Source organism: Podarcis cretensis (genome assembly GCF_951804945.1).
Source record: "Podarcis cretensis genome assembly, chromosome: 5".
In the NCBI taxonomy this organism is placed as follows: Eukaryota; Metazoa; Chordata; class Lepidosauria; order Squamata; family Lacertidae; genus Podarcis; species Podarcis cretensis.
In genome coordinates this window covers 42550963-42566937 of record NC_137174.1, presented here as the reverse complement: position 1 = coordinate 42566937, position 15975 = coordinate 42550963, and the positions used below count along the sequence as shown (strand labels likewise).

Sequence of the window (15975 nt, the reverse complement as noted above, 5' to 3'; positions counted from 1 at the left end):
GTACATCGGGTTACAGACGCTTCAGGTTACAGACGCTTCAGGTTAAAGACTCCTCTAACCCAGAAATAGTAACTTGGGTTAAGAACTTTCTTCAAGATGAGAATAGAAATCATGCTCCGGTGGTGTGGTGGCAGTAGGAGGCGGCCCCATTAGCTAAAGTGGTGCCTCAGGTTAAGAACAGTTTTAGGTTAAGAACGGACCTCCAGAACGAATTAAGTTCTTAATTTGAGGTACCACTGTATGTCTTTCTGTGCAAGCCCTGTTGTGAGTGGCTAACCAGGCTGTATAGATTCAAGAAACACTACTAGAGTACATGTGCAAAGAGGACAATAGAGACTTTCGATTCATTGTGTCCTTTCAGAGGATTACGGTGGAATCGGTTAGCCACCTATCAGAACTAGGGTTGCTACAATATCAAACTCTACAATAAACACACAGCTTTTCCTCTCCTTGGAAGTCACAATTGCTTGTCCCTTCCCAGGAACATACCTGGCCCCATCATATTTGTTATCTCTGCCACACACCTTACTTGGGAGCTTGTAGACTGCTGGTTCTAAACTTGTGATAATTTATATTGTTTTTTTCATAGGCCTGGCTAATAGAAGGATGAAATTGTGATCTGTGTGAGTGTTGGTAGGGTTGCTGTTGGAAATGATTCTGGGCGCCGGGCAGAGTTGTGACCGTGTGGGGAGGCGAGATAAATACCAAAAGGATATTCATGATGTCAAGGAAAGGAAGAAGGGGAAAACAATGACTTTTGGTGACAGGAAAACTGGTAGCAATGGGCTATGTGTGTGTACATGTTGCTGGGTATATGTGAGTTTTGCTGTGTTGATTTTGGGTCCAGGAAATGTGGCCACCCAGCACCTGACTTTCTTGCTGTGACTTCATGGTACATAATTCTGTATTTCTCAGAAGTTGCTAAAGTTTCGTTTTAGCGAAAATATTGTATACTACAGAGTTATAACTTCTCAGTTGTATAGAATATGTCTGATCCAGACTGTGTATTTCCCCCATCTTTTGCTTCTAAAGCACAAACAGACAGAGGACTTCAGGAGGTCAGTACATTTTCCGACTTACTTGCCTTAAAGTAATTCCATTGGTTTTCTGAGCCTCTCAGTTAATAGGAAATTATAAAAGAAAGAAAGAAACCAGCACAGCAACTTGGTCTTGATAGGGATTGCCACACAGTCTAATTCGATTGCACGAGTTTCAGTCAATTTCATTAAATCTGCATAAATTCTCCAGTGTATAAAACAGTAACTCCAAAGGGGAACTCATTCTTCCCCTGTGTTTGGATGATGTATTCATGCCACATAGGAGGGAAGGTGCCTGATATGACACATAAATGCATGGCGTCATGTGTGAAAGGAGGAATGCGTAAGAAGTTGTTAGCCACATATACGTTTGTGAATGCTTAAAACATTATTAATAGTGGAGAGAAGAATGCCCCAGATTTGTTCCTCCTGACTCCACTCATCCCCAGTCATTCCTATCTGGTGGAAGACAGGCTCCCCCCCCTTCAGCTTCCTCACCTAGCTGCCTACTCTCAGATATTATCAGTGCACTTATCAGGGAACTCTTTTTTTAAAATTTTTTTTTTAATCAAAGCATGTTTAATTGGTGGATATATTTATTGAATAACATTGGAGCTCTACACAGATTTCAAAAGTAGATGTAACCCCCCCTCCCCAAGTCTCTCTCTCCTCCATTTTTTCCTTGAGCATTCACAAGTGTAATTATAAGTAATAAGTGTCTAAATGCCACACAGAGCTTTTACAAGTGCCTATACTAATGGAATATATATATATATATATATATATATATATATATCCTCCTCTACAGTCGCTTCTGCTAACATCTTCAAAATGCATCCTGTTTTATCTTTCTAATGGCAAAGACCTAAACGATTTAACACTATTCATAAATATCTGGGCTGAAATGTATCGTTTAATCTCTTCCGCTTGTTGATAGGAAACAGTTGTTAAAATATCTAGGATCACTATCTTTGAAAGAACAAAATAATAAAAAGGGCCCAGAGTCTCCTTTCCTCTTGTTTTAAAAACTGGCTAGTAAACATTGTAATAAGAACATTGGGAAAGCACACACACACACACAAACACCATAAAAAAATTAATGGACTCCTGTCAGACAGAATTATAATGAATACAAGTACAGTTATAAATGCTTTGTGCTCAACAGTCACAGAGGTATTTTACATCATGTTGCATGTTACAATCAGTATTTACTATATATATTTTTTAACCTGGGTCTTTCAGTTTGGCGTTGGAATCTAGAAGATGGCAATATGATGCATCCCTTTTGGGGGGGCGGGGCGGGCAGAGTATCTAAATACAATGACTCCAAGGGTCATCCATTGCTACAAGTTATTTCCACTCCCCTGTACTAAGATTGGCATTTGGTAAATTTATATGGCAAAAAAGTAATTAAAAATCACCCCCCCCAAAAAAAAATTGAGATTTTGTCCTTTTCAAAATGAGGTTATCTGAATGGTGATAAAATAATAAGGGTACATCAATCACTTTCTTCCTGTATAAATAAGAATAATATATAAGGAACATAAACAACTTCTGTTTTACCTAATTTGGTTTGAAGCTTTCTGATAATGGCTAATAGAATAATAATGTTGTATAATAGAATAATAATGTTAAACTGAAGTCCCTGTGTGAACACATGCCAGTTACTTTAAGGCTCAGTTTTATTTTTGTAGCTGCGCTCACTGATTTAGATGTCCTTGTCAACCAATTATTTCAATCATTAACAAAATGTAGTAAGATTTTTATGGTGCAACTCTGAAAACCACTGCAGAAATGTTTTCAGGAAATCTTTGCAAATCATTATTACTTCATTTTTATTTTTATTTTATAAATAATGCTTCATTTTATAAACAACCCCTCCATAGTAGTAGCATTGAAGGTTGTGTGCGCCTTTGGCCTGATAAATCACTTTTCATTTCAGCAAGTCAGTAGCAGAGCAGAATCTTCTGTGTGTGTAGTGCGTTTTAATGACCAAGGGATTATAAGTCTTGCAATGCCTGCTCCTGATGGAATCCATGTTATTACTTTTAAATCTTCTTATCCTGTGCCTTCTTCCAGAAAGTCATCTTACCCTCCCTAGCTGGTTGGAGTAGATGAAGCATTTAGAAAGCTCTCACTCCAAGTCTCCTTGTTTGTGACACAAGGGAGTCTTCAGCACTCGTGAATGAACATCAGCTAAACCTTCTAAAAGTGGAGCAAACATTGATTTTGCTCCAAAGATGTCTTTATGCACATAGTAAAAGAGGTGGGAACCATGTGCATGGAGTGTCTCATTTGAGGTGGCTACAGAACTTCAAATTTTGTTCACAAAAATATTCAGGGTTTTTGTTTTTCTTTTACTGGTTGTGGTCTTTCAAAATGTGTAGATTAACTCGTGGAGAACCAGTGAAGTGTGATCCTCATCTTTGACCCACTTTCATCAGCACAAATCAGGGGCCTGCTCTTTGTCGGTTGTTTGTTTGTCATCTCTTATATACTAATAGTGAACTCTGTTCACAGAATGCCAGTCTTTATGAATTAAAAATAGCAACACCCACACACCAGATGGAAAAGTATTAGCAGGTTTGTAGAAATGCAAAATCAGAAGGACAAATAGCAAGCAAAAACCCAAACCTAAAGGATGGGAAAATAACCCAAACAGCCCAGTGGGGCTGGGGATCCCCATTGAGCATAGGCTGCCTGTTAAGAAGCTGAACAAGTGAAAAGCCGAGGAATGGAATGACTGGAAACCTGAATAAGAGCTCTCAACACAGCAGCATGTATTCTGCAATTCTCCTTCTGACTGTGCCTTTCACTTTTCCTTCCATTCTCTGATTTATTTTGATGATGGTGATTATAAAAAACAACAACATATCATGAAAGTGTATTGCATATTTTATTATTGTAAGCAGCTTTGTGACCTCCCTGGTGAAGAGCAGTGTGTGTGTATACGTGTATATAGTGCAGCAAGAAAAGTTGTGCCTCTGAGATGGCATACTAGTGGAGACCAATAGTCAAATGAAATGGAAAAACCTGGATGATGGCTTGAACCAGGCAAGTTTACAATGAGGATATGGGAGAACTCTTGGCAAAATAGTGGCACACAAATGTGGGTCGGTGCTAACTTCCCAGTATTGCTACACCAACTACTAGTGGCATTTGTATGCAAGGTACATTGCTACTTGAACTTCCTTTAGTCTTTGTACAATGAGGACAAGTTCCTGTTTTTAATCTGGACATCTGCATCTATGATTTCTGGCCTATTGTAACAATAAACTGAAGCACGGTATGTATTGCATTGCAGGTTGTCCCATGCTTGCTATGAGTTGAAAAAGGGGTGAAAGACTTGGAAAATGCCGTATAAGGTTCTGTGGATTATGTAGGCAGTGTTAATCTTTTACGTTTAGTAGTTCTAGCTTTTTATGCCCTTATGAAGCTTTTTGAGTTGAGATATGAAAAAGTAAAGGCTTGTGTACATTAATGAGTGCAACTAGAGGTGATATTGCATACAATATTTTCAAAAGCTATCTTTAGAAAATACTCTGGTGTCTGTACTCTTTTTATTTTTCAAATGGAAGAGGTTTAGATATTAAACCTTTTAGCTTCTTTGTAGTAGCTGGTTAGGTAGGGGCCTACCACTTTTCTCAGGATGCAACTGAATACCAAAAGTATGTGTTTTAGAGAAATATTACTTCCCCTGCTAGAAATATCCAGACATCAATCTCTATTTCAGCAGATTCAATGGATATGGCAGGAAGAGTTATTATATACTATGATCCTCCTTTTATTAAAAATAAACTGGGCTAGTTTTTCTCCTGATGGCTTTTCAGGTGATAACTATAGGATTGTTTATACTTATAGCTAGATGATCAGAAGTGTTTGGGGGGGGGGGCGCACACACAACTTTTTGCTGGAGGAAACGTTTTTTAAAAGCTCAGCATAATTTCAAAAACTAAGGGAAAAAAGTTTCCCAATCCTGTTAAGAACACATATAGTCTCTTAGACTGTGTGACCTTTCCATATCTGCTTGTACTTTTCTGCATTATGTTTACAGATGGTAGATTATTCTGCATGTGTGTTGAGTAAATTATGATTCTGGCATGCACATGCATTTAAAACCCAGAATAATCCAATATAAATCTGTCTAACAGTTAGCTTTTCTCTCATAAAAATTATACACTATTTTAAAAATATGTGTAATTAGTGATGGTTGTTGTGGAGCCTGTTAGCCTTGGAATCTAAGGACAAGTTTTAAGAAGCGGTAGATAAGTTTTATTTATTACTTATTTTTATTTCATAAAATTTATATGTTGCATGATTGTAATAAAATATCTCAAAGCAGTTTGTTAAATCTGTGATTGTTGCATGACTTCAGACACAGTGTGCCACTCCAAAGGCCAGGACCCTCTAGGAAATCCAGGTAATTCTGTAGGACATGGTGAACCACATTTTCTGTTCAGTTTAATTGAAGACACATAGCACAAAGTATCCAACCCATTATAGAGTTTTCCTAAACACAGCAGGGAATATTGTTTACATCAGATTATTGTTTGACCAATGGAATGTTACAAACTGAATATTGCCTTGATTTAGGGTCTGTGTTTCCTAAACGTTGTCCCTACAAGTCGATTTTGATTTTAATCTTTCTAATCTAGACCAGAAGTTTGAACCTGCATTTCTAGCAGACTATTCATCTGTTTTTCTTAACAAAAATGCGCACACACTGCTTGGAAAGAGAATTGAATGGGATGAGATACATTATTTTGAAATAGGACAATCCTTATATGTTCACTTAATTGACTTGTTAATTGATGTATCAAATGAAATGGAAGAGTTACGGTAAATATTTTATAAGAGATATGTAATTGTGCATGTAGTATTTATTTCCTTCACAGAAGAAGTCTTATAAAATTTAGCTTTTTCATTAATGTATGTAAAAATATTAAAAGCTTTTGTATATTGCATTAAAAACTTATGTTGGCTGCCCTGCATTTTCCTATTTATTAAAACTTTTCAAGCAGTAAAAACATTTTACTTGTTAATGAGGGGAAGTGGGGAAATTAATGAAAGAGCTTGGATTCTCCAAGATGTCTCCTTTTAACCATGCACAACCAGCTCTCTTTCCCCCCACTCTATGTAGTTTAATTTCTGTGTTAGGGTTCAGTAAGCAAATGCAAATAGATGTAATGATTTGCATCAGTAGATTACGTCTCAGTTTAATATCCTCGGATATTTTGGTCAAGGACTTTTTTTCTTTGTTAGGTTGGCAATGTTTTCCTACAGTAAAAATTTATAATTGCAACATTTATGCTCAAAGTCCCATACATATATCACTTTCCAATATCAGGGTGCTGGGTTACTACACTTTCTGCAGTTAATAGAAGCTCCTATTAAATAATGATAGTTCACTGATATTTAGGCATTTAATGTTTGCATTTAATGTATTAGGCGTTTAGTGTTTCCATTTATTTAATACCTCTCTCTCTCTCTCTCTCTCTCTCTCTCATTCTGACAACTTTGTCAAACATACCCTGATGGGAACTTGTTCTTGGTACATGGACCAGAAAAAATTGTGATGTTCACACCATATATTGGGTTGAGTCACTAAGCAGTACCCCATTTTTAAGTTGTTTCAGGATTTTTATTTTTATTTTGCTTGCTGGAGTACAGGTAGAGATCCTGCCTACCACATCAAAGGGAATCCATTCTGGCTGTCATCAATCTAAGATGATGCTTGCTTTGGATAGATTAGTATCTTGGAAGGCTCTTATTTGAAAAAAGAATCCTTCACAGGTGAAATATATGCAGTGAATGAAAGACCGTCAGCTGGAAACATAGTGGATACTAAGTTCAAAGCTGGAGTCTTCTTGGTGGTAGACTTTGTAATGACCAAGGTCTCCTGTCCCACATGGCCAACTTGTGCAGATTTACTTGTCCTGTAAATCTGAACAAAGAAGCAGCAGCCCATTCTAGGAGAAAGAGGAACAAGGAGGAGCTACCAGCTTCATTTGTTGAAAAAAAATGCTTTGTTTTTGTTCATTGGAGGTTTTTGAAAGAGTGCGTATGCACATGATTCCATATAGTGTACATGAATCCAAAAAAGTTAATCTCTTGTGGTTAATTGTTTAGAGGTTGTAATGGTTCTAGGGGGTTGCTCGTGCGTAAGTCGTCGCCACACCTGGCTGAGTCACCTGGGTGAACCCTTTCTGTCCGGACAGCCACCCATCCGTGGCTGTCTCAGTTGTTGGCAGAATCCGTCAGTGGGCGTTTCTTGAACTTCTTCCAGCAAAGAAGTTCTTTGACGCCAAGTCTCCGCCTACTCTCCCTGCGCGGAAGTCTTCTGCGCAGGGAGGGTGTGGGCAGTGGAGGACCCGTGCTCTCCCCGCTGGTCTCCGGCGAGGAGTCATGGAGCCGCCTCACCGATTCCCCCATCTGCCCCCCTTCTCCACTGGTGCTACGCTGATTTCCTTCCCCCGCAGATGGACTGCCTCTCTCCCTCCTGGGACGCTCTCCGGCATCCCTCTGGAGCACTCCCTCCTCCTCTGGCTCCGATGGCAGTTCCCTGACAGAGGTGCTATGAACTACAGATACTACAAATACTTACTGAGCAGATATTCTCTGAATCTCAAGTTCATATTAGTATGAAAGTCCTTTAGTTGGATTGTGCTTAATGAGAAGAAAATGTCTTTCCTCCTATCATGTCTTTACACCCACCCTCCCACACAGGTCTTCTGCCTCAAAGATCTGGTGTTCCTAAAGACTGTTTTCATAGTTTGCATTTCTCTATAAAGTTTAGGATTGACGAGTCATCCTTTGCTAAGCAGCTTTTGTTGTTTATCCATCTATACAAGCATCCTCCTTTTAATCCTTTCATTCCTCATCTCTACCATCGTTGATTTCTTTGACTCTCTTCAGTCAATTGCTAGACTGAGGATGCCTGCAGAAGGACTTGTTTTGATGGGCCCATTAAGGGATGGACTTTTGTTGTCTTCTCCCTGAAAAAGCATATTTGTATTTAGTTTTCCAATCATTCTGTGCTATTGCAATGAGCCAAGGACAAGGAAGTTCATTATTTTTCATATTTTTGGAAACCAGATAACTAGGGTCCCGAAAAGTTACATAAAATAGTTAATATATAGTTTATATAAAACACTGGAAAGGTTTTTTATAACCTTATTTTCCTAGTGTAAGAAATGTTGAAGGTGGCTTCTTTTGCCCTTAGGATATAGTAGCCTAGGAAATCATTCATTTCCAACACTACTTTGTCACTTGCTATTTACATTTAATGACCCACCACTATGAATTTTATATCCCGACTCCTTATTAAAGCACAATATGTGCAAAGATAGATTTTTAATTAGCAAAAATAGTATGAGCATCAATGACAACAATACAAAAACTGATTGACAAGTCTGGCAGGTTTATTAGCAGTAAAATCAATTGGGGAAAACTCAGCTTGATGGCTGCCAAGTAAAGAGAGATAGCTAATTAAAAATACTGCACAATTTATAGTTTATGACATGATGAAATATTTGGGAATTAAATTGATGTTAGAACAGTAGCACTGCATTTCTAGTAAGAATCTAACACAAGATAATCTAGAAATAGAACACAAATGAGATCTCTTAGATTGTTAAATAACCAAGGCACATAATTTCTTTTACCAAGATGTTTCTGTATAACTGTGCTTGGGGACTGTGAAGTAGATGTGTAGCATTTTTTGCCACCTCATACCATTTATATCACACTGCCTAAAGTTGCAGTGTACAACCACCTGAATAACGCCTATCAGAAGTACATTTGTGATCTGTTTATCCACAGGTTTCTCACACATTGCCCGCGCGAGACAGGCCAGGGGAAACACCTTTTTACCAGTCCAGCTTGTAGCATCTTAATGGACAACAAACACACAGAGGATATCCCACTGTGATCATGGGTTCCAACTAAAATGTTGCCACAATCCCTATGGGCAACTTTTATACTTTCCAGGCAACAGGGTTTGCCCCTGTCTCATCAAGAGTGCTTTATAATGATGATAATAAATAGCTTATCATCACCATCATTATTAATCTTCATGATTATTAAGTCATTTATATACTGACTTTTAATATTTTTAGAACCATGTTACAGTTCAGTAATGAAATAATTTGTAACACAAAATAAACAGCGAGAGATTGAAAACAACAGCTTTAACGCTCATGCCTGAAAGATATGGTGAAACAGAAATATTTTCATTTACTGCTCCCTTAAAATGACCAATGGCAGAGATTTGGGTTTTTTCTCAGAAGAGAATTCCATAAACAAGGAGCCATCATGGGAAATAATCTGTTTCTGGAATATTATAACTTTGCTTCTCAGATGATGGTGTGGCATTCATAATAGTATTTCTGAAGGTAAGCATTTATATGAGAGAACATGGGGTGGTTGTTTTTGTCAAATACAGGTGAGACTCAGCTTACACGGGTTGCATTCTGGGGAGAGTGTGTAAAGTTAAAATTGCATATAGTCAAAACACTTTGGGTACAATGGTGGGTGAGATTGCCAAAGTCTTTTCCCCCCAGACTCCCGCCTCCTTTACATTTATTTATTTCTTTATTTCCACATAAAGCTGAATGTGTGCAAGGCTTTTGTAAGGCTGTGCAACCTTTCCTCCTGAGTAACATCTGCATAATAAGTAATAGTTCCAACATATAGCTCAGTTGGTAGAGCATGAGTCTCTTGATCTTAGGGTCATGGGTTTGAGCTAAAGAATCCTGCAATGCAGAATCATAGAATTGTATTCTATGATTTTTAATGGATGTGAACTGTTCTCGAAACAAGAGCAGCTACAGGCAAGTAACTTTATTTTGTTACCATAATTATGAGCAGGTGAAACAGCCATCTGTATGAATGCTGTTGTACTTCAGTATGTGACAGACCTGACTCAAAGAAAAACCTACACAGAGAAGAGCTGTAATGTGAATATGTTATGTCTTTTGTTAAAGCTCTGTAAGACATTTGTTTTCTCAGTTTTCCTCAAATTCTGATAATTTAGATAAGACAAGTTAATTGCACCCAAACCTTGACAGAGAGCTAACAACATACAGTGGTACCTCTGGTTGGAAACAGGATCCGTTTCAGAGGCCTGTTTGCAACATGAAAAGAGCGCAACCCGCAGCAGCGCGTCTGTGCACGCGCGGATTGCGATTCGCCGCTTCTGCGCATGCGTGTGACATCATTTTGCGCTTCTGTGCATGCGCGAGCAGCAAAACCCAGAAGTAGCCCTTTCCGGTACTTCTGGGTCGCTGCGGGACGTAACCTGAAATAACGTAACATAAAGCAGACGTAACATGACGTATGACTATACTACCTCTGTGCTTTATGTATAATTAAAATGTTATTTTGCTTAACTCTTCCCTTTCCCCCCTCCCCCCGGATGATTCATTCTCTTGCGGGATGTGCTACCATTCTGCCCCTGCAATCGTTCATAATTTTAGGATTTACTCTTTTTTTGTCCTGTGATACAACCAATTCAGGAGAGAGTTAATACGTTTTCTAGTTTTGAAGCTTCAAATACATTAATGGTATAATTTTTATTTGCTTGGTACTGTCATATTTTGTATTGAAGTAATGTTCATATTACATGGTCTTCCGACAAGTTTTGTTAAAAGAAAAAAATGTTAATAAGATATGAATTTGATATAAGCAGCTTTTGAAACTCCCATTGTTCTAGGCGTGTTTTACAGCAGGGGATTTCATTAGTGTGAGCAGTTTCTGATTAAAACTGCGCAGTGGAAGGGAAGGAGAAACTTTTTCTGCCTTTCCACTTTCAGCCATTCTCTGAATACTGGAGAAAAGACCTCTAAAGAATATTGGGGGGGGGGAGCACAGCTTTGTTTTTGCTGTCTTCAGATGAGGACTAGAACATGTGAAAAATGAACATAAGATTTTAGCTGCTGTTCATTCATTTTCAGCTTTGCACTCTTGTAAAAAGGGCACCTAGACATTCCATTGTTTCGCCCATAACCTATGATTAAAGTGCCATTTAGCTCCTAGCTTTCATATCTCAATTTCTAACACTGGATATAAGACACTGAAGAAACAAGCTGTTGTGTGAACATATATTGTATAGGCAGTGCCTGTTCAAGTTTAAGTTTGTGATAACACTATCTACCTTTCTGCCTAGTTCCTATTTGTTTGTTCCTAAATTACAACTTCAGTGAACTCTTCCCCAATTTTACCCTGACTTGTTCTGTGAAGAAATGCTTGGAAGAGATACTGATTTGCATACATGTGTAACATCTTCAAGATAACCTCATTTCCGTTGAGCCATCTCACCCACTTGTCTGTTGAAGCTGGTCTCTGCTTCTTTTAGATTTGTTGCTAGCTGCAATTTCTGTTGGTCATGGTTGGGGTCCTCTATCAACTCTTGTAGGTCACATGTGTTCTCTGTTTGCAAGGAAATATTGCTTGTAACTCTTGAAGTTGTTCAGCCGCTCTTCATTTATGCAGATATCCTCTGGGTTTTAAGATTTATATCTCAGTGTGAAATGGAGAATATGTTCGGGAGTATGACAGCATGTCTTTCAGAAACTTGCTTGTTTGTCTTTCTTGAAATAGCCTTTTCTTAATGGCAGGCTAGAAATGGCAATGACAAACTGAAACTGCATATTCTGAAGAGAAGAAAATCCTAAATGTTTGCAAAATACTTTTCTCATGGGTGTAATATATAAAGTGTAATATATAAAGTGCAAACATTATAAAGCAAAAGGCTGTAGAAACAAGTTCTAGCTATTCCTAATATGAGTACACTACATCTCAAACGCTGTAGACTTTTATACACTTTCTGATAAGAATTTTAATTTTAGGAGTAAACACAGCCCAGATTTCTGTTCCTTAGGAGTAAGTCATATTGGAATCCATGACGGTTGCAGAAGCAGTTGGTTAGCCATGTCCATAACTAACATCAAGTTTACAGTGCTGAATTCATCGATGTAACTTCTCTTTAGAAGACTTAATTTAAGAACATCCTATTAATTAAATCATTTTATTGAAATATTCTGACTAAAACACTGCAGCAAGTTTGTTCTTGGTAACCCTACATGTCAAGTACAAAGCTAAAGTCAATCAGTTGTCTATCGCTGTCCTATAGTCTAACTTGGCCATTAGGACAGTTGAACCTGCATCACAGATGCAACAAAATATCTCTGTGGGCAGAAATTGGTTGGCTATTTCAAATCATTATATGAATTCAACTTCCTTCCCTCTCCTAGCCACATGCTCTGCTCTTCTCTGCCCAGGTTTTACTTTGCATCTCAGAACCCCCTTTTCCTTTATTATTTCTCATTTATTTGTAGCATTCCATCTTCTAACTTTTGTTTTCGTAAGATCTCCATTTTATTAGTTTGCTGTCTTCTCAGACCTATACTTACTTCTAGATTCCCAGGTTCTTTTGGGGGGGTGGGGCGGGGGAGCTTAGTAGGATCAAAGCTGCTCAACCAGTTGCTGCCAGAAATTTCACTGCCACCACTAATTATTATATTAGTTCTGTCATTTGACTTCAATAGGAGCAAGTTTATCTAAGTTATTGAAAGTGGCACAAGAACACTAGGTTCCAACCTTCTCTTGCTCACAGATCGCTCTTGTTCAATCCTGTTCAATCTTCATGAATCTCAAACATAGGTCAACTTACGGATGCTCATTTGCTGTAAGAGTAAAATATTCTTTACCTACATATTTTATTCTGGGACATACTATTTTGTGTATAGTCTTGTTTTACTCACAGTAAAGCTGATTAGTGATGTCTTATGAACCACCATTGCTCTAATACTGAACACCTGAAATTGAAGAGCTGCATAGATTCATATTAGAAATCATGTAATCTACACCATTACTAGGTGGGCTGATTTTTTTCTGAGGATCCTCCAATACTTCTGATATGTACATTTGCAGGATAATTCAGTAGCAATAATCTTGCTACAGTCACCCTTAAGGAAGAATGACTAAGTTTCTAGGAACAAAAATGAGGGTGGATGGGAGATGTCAATGGGAAATAAATCAATGTGAGTAGCCTTAGTTTTGCTGGATTGTCTAATTGTGGCTGCTAACATATTCCCTTTTCAGATTAATATTAATTAGATTGTTTTGTACTATATACATGTCATAAAGTCTTCCAACAATTAATACAGATTAAAATGCCTTTGCATACATAGAGATTAACTGTTTCATTAGCAGTTCCAAACTTTGAAAGTACAGCTGTGAACTTGAAAGTGGGATGAATATTGACCTAATTTGTCTTTTGAAAGGACACACAGTTTTAGTAGAATGCTTGTTCTATTGAAATGGACAAATGCAGGTACTATTTCTTGGGTAGTCTGCATGTGCTATAAGATTTACTGTGCATTACCTTAGCCATCATTCCCATAAGTATTAATTTTAACTCCACTAATAAGAAACTGAACAAAAGTGGAATTATGAGTTCAGTAGTATTCCATGAAAGGTCAGTTGTTAAAAAGGCAGAGTGTGACATTCTGTGAAAAAGGTGCCTTCATTAATCATCCTGATAGGAGAACATAGGATATTCTTGACCAATACCAGTGAACCTTACAATATAATGTTTCAGGAAGTGGTGTTTAATTCTTTGTTTTAAACACACACACACACACACACACACACACACACACACCAAGGGTGACTTGAATGAATGCAGAATACAATTGTTCCTTAATATTATAATGCAGAGATTTCAGTTGGCAATTTCAGATATGCCAAATTAAGATTGTCGTATATCTAAATATTTCATTAAATGATGTGAGTATGATGGGTTATTTTATTGTAGGAGAATTGTGTTACAGGTGGCAGAAGTCTGCCCATTTTTGCTAAGAAAAGATAAACAGTTCCTTATTAACTAACCAACATAACCCTCTATCTCATTTGTCTATGGTGTAATACGATTGAATCAATTGTGCCTGGGTTTTTCCCCTCAATAGCAGTATTAAAGTTCAATAGAAATATTTAAATCATTGAATACAATTCTAGTGGAACTTTAGTTCATTGAATATCCTTATTGTGAGAATTTCTCACAGATTTTGTTCACCGTGATTCCTATTAAAGCATAGCACGGTACTGTTACCCATTACAACGACACCTTTGCCTAACTAACTGCTAATGTAATCTAATTTGGAACAACAAAGGGGTCTAAGGGATCTCAACCATTAAGCTTGCTTCTTGAAAGTTATCAGTTTTACAGTAAACAGTGCAAATTGCAAAGTCTGCAATAGTTATGATTATTTTTTCCTTAATGTCATAATTTTGCATAATGGCTGTTGTGCTACATTGACTAGGTCCATGGGTTGCTTAACATAAGTGATTGCACTTGTTTATGATTATAAACTTCTTCCAATAGAAATGCTGTATGAAATGCATGTAAATGATTAGTTTAAGATTTCTACTTCATTAGCCACATTATACACATTAGAGTCATTGTCTAAGAGTTAGTAATATTTGTAATGAGCTGTATAATATGCGCCTTTTAACAAAATTTGAAAACAGATGGAATATTTTTACAACAGTTTATCATGGAAAATGAACCCTAGCAAAATATTTTAACAATGGTTTGAGTTGCAAAATTGTGATGCCGCCGTCTGCCATAGAGCCCGTTATGGTACAAGGAAAACATCAGAACCTTTCCATGCTCTCTAGTGGCTGTCTGGGTGGAGCCAGGAGGTAGCTTGTAGCAGCTACCTGGCTATTCTTTGCAGCGATGAGGCACTTCTCAGTGGGCTACTGGTTCTCCCCAGTCCCCTGTAGGGCACTCCACTTCTAGTGAGAGGAGAGAGATCAGGGGGTGCATCTGTTGCCTTTTGGATACATGCAAAGCAATACACTTCTATTCTGGTATCAGTGAATTCATAGGTGTGTGTCCGTCCGTCCGTATAAAGCTGTGTATGTGCAGCTTCTTGTCAGTAGAATATGCCATCCATTACCTCAGTGATGGGGGCTCTGTGGTCCTCCTGGTGTTTCTAGACTTCAATCTTCATTAGTCCTAGGCAGCATGGTCAGTGGTTAGGGATGATGGGAGTTGCAGTCCAGCAACATCTGGGGAGAGTCACAGGTTCCCCATGCACACATTACATATTGTTGTTGTCTGTGGTTTCCTGTACCAAGAGGTTCCTATAAATCTCACATTCCAGTTGAATTTTCCAAGGTTAATGATTTTATTCTGTTCCACTTTTTGTTCTTAGGTAAAGTACCTAACATATACAGTGGTACCTCGGAGCCCCGTTCGCATCCTGAACAGAACGTAAGACATGATAGCATGTCTGCGCGTGCGCGGGTCGTGTTTTGTTGCTTCCGTGCATGCGCGTGATGTCATTTTGACCATCTGCGCATGCGCAAACGGCGAAACCCAGAAGTAACGCGCTCTGTTACTTCCAGGTTGCCGCGGAGCGCAACCCGAAAATACTTATCCTGAAGCATATTTATCCTGAAGTATGACTGTAAGGTTGTTTTGTATGCATCTGTAGTAAATAAACATAGCTGGAAGTTTTTAAAGCAAAACTTAATGCTATGCTTACTAGATCACATGCCTTAGATCTTGAGTTTTAAGTGACAAAATGACCTTTTTATTAGTCAGCCAAATAGATACAAGGGGGTATGACCTGGAATTTAAAAGCAAAACTAAGTTGCTAAGGAGGTTGCTGTACAAATTGCCCGTGTTATTGGAGACAGGTATCTGAAAAAATTGATGCATGAAAGTTGTCAAAGCTGCCTCCACCCTACAAAATCTCTAAAGCAATATTGCTTGAATTTAAGGCCTACTGTAGTTGAACTAAGTGAAGTTGGTTATATCAGAGTACTCTGACTTAGTTGGCTTTTGAACCAGGCTTCTTAAGATAGAATAAGATCTGATGTCTGTGATCCACTAGTATTTCATTTTTTTCATTTTTTCATGTTATAT

General features: G+C 38.0%; 2 protein-coding genes across 9 annotated transcripts in view; one reads left to right on the top strand and one right to left on the bottom strand.

The window, feature by feature from the left end:
- Positions 1-15975, bottom strand: part of EBF3 (EBF transcription factor 3) — a gene marked incomplete at its 3' end in the record, with an annotated part of 669366 nt that overhangs the window by 269161 nt on the left and 384230 nt on the right. The gene's annotated exons all lie outside the window — the stretch shown is intronic.
- Positions 1-15975, top strand: part of MGMT (O-6-methylguanine-DNA methyltransferase) — a 181824-nt gene that overhangs the window by 41628 nt on the left and 124221 nt on the right. The window lies entirely within an intron of this gene.